We start from the raw sequence: 3586 nt of genomic DNA on the forward strand, positions 1-3586 counted from the left end.
TGGTCTATGAACAGGGGAAGTAACTTTTTAATGTAATAATTTTAAAAAATTTTGTATTCTCTTTTCAAGAAAAAAACAAAAATCATAGAGTATAGCATTGTTTTAAATAAATATTTTGTTATAAATTAAGTTTTGCATTGTACTGAAATTGTAAAAATTAATTGCGAATGTAATTTATTATAATATTTGATTGATACTATTGAGAAACCCCTTGCAGTTCTAATAACCGTGCGAGTAATAAGTTTGCGAATATTCCATCAATAATTGGGTAGCATGAAATTACACCACTGTGTAAATTTAGGCCCTAAGCATTTAAGATAGCAGCCAATCACCTATTAATTAATTATTCAATTCCTCAATTTTTTTGAAAACCTAAGCGAAGCTAGGCAGTATGCCTAGTATATAGATAAATATAAAAAATAAACACCCGCTTTTCTATTAGAATAGTTAGGTACTCTCAATTTCAATGTACTTCGAATTAAATTGTCCACCCCGAGTTGAAACTGAAACATTCAATTTCATGGTGGATATCACAAAGAAATTAAATGAGCTAAATGTAAAACTGCAAGAAAAGGAAAACCCAGCCTATGCCTTGCCTGAGAAGTGGATGTTTCGAAAAAAAATACTTTAGTGTGTTAAAGACACGGAGAGCGGAGATAAATTATTTGATTTCGAAAATTCTGAAAAAAAAAATGAAACCAATGCAACTATTTGCATGAATTGCTTCAGCATTACAACTAACAAAACGAAGGATGGATTCACTTAGAGATTGGAGCAATTCAAAACAAATGCAAGTACTCTGACCTTCATAGTAGACTCTACACAAAAACAAAATTAAAGCAAACCAGCATCAATTCCACTTAGCTAAAAGTTAAATGCAATTGCTGGATTTGAAAACGACACATTTATGGAGCGGAAAATTTACAGAACTCAAGAGCAAGTAAAAATAGTTGAAGGTCCAGTAAAACATGCACGTTACGCTACACAAGTGGACAGCTCTAATAACTCTAAAAGAAATGCCGCGAGTTGAGGCACTCATATTTGACGCATGTAAGTCTTGCAGTATTGTACAGTGACGTGGAGAAGTTGACATCTGGAGTGCTGACGATCTTAAGGTTAAGATATTCGTTCTAGCAAAAGTTCTCTTACATGAATATAATAAAAAAAAAGTTCAGTAAGAATCCAACTAACAAATTAAAATCTAGAGGCGTGCTTGAAACTTAAAACAAGAAGATATGAGCCAGATTTAAACAAACTTTCAAACGGCATGCAAGGTATGCTTCAATTGGTCTAACCTTCAAAAGAACAGCATGCTTATATCACAAAGTTACATTTCTCCAGAAGACATAATATTAAAATGGACATTAAGGGATATTTTATGTTAATACAAATTATTCATCAAAGAGATTAGGATTGAAGCTTAAATCTGTGTTATTTAAAATATTTTTTTTACTGAAATCATTATCCCCAAGTGAACAAAGAAAATATTTTATGATTAAATTTTGTACCAGGTATAACTTAATTTATGTTGCTTAAATCAAGTCTATATAGCTGAAGATAATTTAATTTTTTATTAACACAAATAACAAGGAATGTAATATTTTCTGTTAGTACTGTAAGTGTAATGTAGCAACTAATCCACTTTCAAACATGTATTCTGTATTTCCTGAATGGACATAACTGGAGACCATGAGGTCTTGCCTAGTCCTCATGATAAAAACCTGAATATATTTCATATTGAATGAAAGAATGTATATTTTTTAGTTTTGAAATTTTTGTAGGATGTTCAGATTTCATAATCTATTTTAACAAATTACTACCACCCCTCACTGGGCTCACTTTGGCCTTCACAAAATAAATATAGTAACAACTGGTAATTGTTTTAAACAAAAGTGGTATTGTTGGTGAGGAATTCATGACATCTATGCGTCCATGCATGTATATCGAACCACCATAACACAAAAAGCAACAGTAGATATAACAATTAGTGGGTAAAAACTAAAACATTTTTAATGCAGACACATGATTGCAAATTGATAAAGGAAACTTTACCATGCCAGGTAATTATATTCCATTATAACCATGTGTCACTATGTTGTTGGAGTAAAATGTCAAATAGATTGCAATTATTGAACTGAGCAGATTTGGACGAGCCTCAGATGCTTGAATCATTGGTATCTGATGAAAGATACTCATCCTCACTGGAATCTGCTGTTTCATCCTCACTTAAACCAAGGGGCTCATCTTCAGGAAGAATGTTACAGTTCAAGTACGGGTCCTTGGAGCTGTGCCTGACTAGCTTAGACTTGTATGCTGTGGGCATACTGTTGATTTAACACCATGCAAATCTGTTTAGATAAATATATAAATTAATAATACACTGAGAAAAGTTATCTCTGTACAAGTAAATCATGATCAAAGCAAATTCTCATCCTGGCCATAGTCACTCCTGCCATTATACTGGGTGACTATGGCCACTAGTACTCATACATAGTAAAAAAAGTGCTCATAGTGGGTTTGATCTGCAAATAACCCTCAAGTATTATTTTCATCCAAAACATGGCAGTTACCTATTTAACACCTGAGTGAGCATTGCGATCTGTGGTACAAGTATTTTAAGATCAACTTTGTTCATAGGGTAGATTTAATGGTGTAACATGTGAACACAATTGTTCAATGGGCAAACATAGGTGAATGAAGAAGAATCAGTTGAGATATAATGGATGTATTGTAATTCAGCAATGCTGTACTATTGTTACATCATACGATAACATATTGTGATTTATTTGGTCAGATTGAGTGAGCATTTGAAATAGATGGTTGTTAAAAACATAATGTTGGATTTGTTGTACATGGATGAGATACATATAATGAATTAGATTTGGAATCAATTTTGGAGCCTGATGTTTATAGCTGGATACATTATTTAACAGTTCTGACAAAGATGTCTAAAAAAAAAACCAACTAAGTTACTATATGTTAAAAGAGAAGATAATGAATTATTTGCAGTACCAATACTTGGTTGATTATTTGCTTCAAGTTCTTTTTGAATTCTGCTGATCACAAGACAGACATCTTGATAACTTGAGGAATATTTCCTTACTTCTGTTGGTAAAGTGACAAGAACTCTTGTTGAATGTTGACTTGGTTCTCTGTCAACTCTTGGAATACAGACAAATAGTAATGTTCAGATGGGCTTGGTGACAATAAATCAATAGTCATTTCAACCATCACTGCATGAAAACAACCCTACAGATAGGAGAAACATCACCACAGGTAGTCAATGAAGCTACACAAACAGCCAAAACACAGTGTATTAATTACTTTTGGCTTCCCCAGGATCCCATGGGTCAAGACAGGATTTTGAATTCAATATCATTCATAAAGTTGATAAAGAACATTTGTAAAATGGCGAGAATCATACCACCCAGTTGATAGGTGGAATAAGACATTACTCAATAGGATTAGACGCTTCGAGGAGGATGAGAAGGTGAATTGGAGAACAAAACTACAGGCAGTGTTACAGATAGAATAATTATTTTTTAGTAGAGGATACATACATTTTACTATGACCCAGTCAGTTCCA

At 32.8% G+C, this 3586-nt stretch overlaps 1 long non-coding RNA gene across 1 annotated transcript; it reads right to left on the reverse strand.

Annotated features, from left to right (window-relative positions):
* Positions 1-1992: 1992 nt before the first annotated feature.
* On the reverse strand, positions 1993-3283 carry LOC131938969 (uncharacterized). Its single transcript, XR_009386381.1, has 2 exons — positions 3013-3283; positions 1993-2348 (listed from the first exon to the last, which is right to left on the reverse strand). It is a non-coding gene; the product is annotated as an uncharacterized LOC131938969 (long non-coding RNA).
* Positions 3284-3586: the final 303 nt, after the last annotated feature.

The sequence above is a fragment of the Physella acuta genome, unplaced genomic scaffold (genome assembly GCF_028476545.2).
Source record: "Physella acuta isolate Inbredline_101_S28 unplaced genomic scaffold, ASM2847654v3 ptg000261l, whole genome shotgun sequence".
In the NCBI taxonomy this organism is placed as follows: domain Eukaryota; kingdom Metazoa; phylum Mollusca; class Gastropoda; family Physidae; genus Physella; species Physella acuta.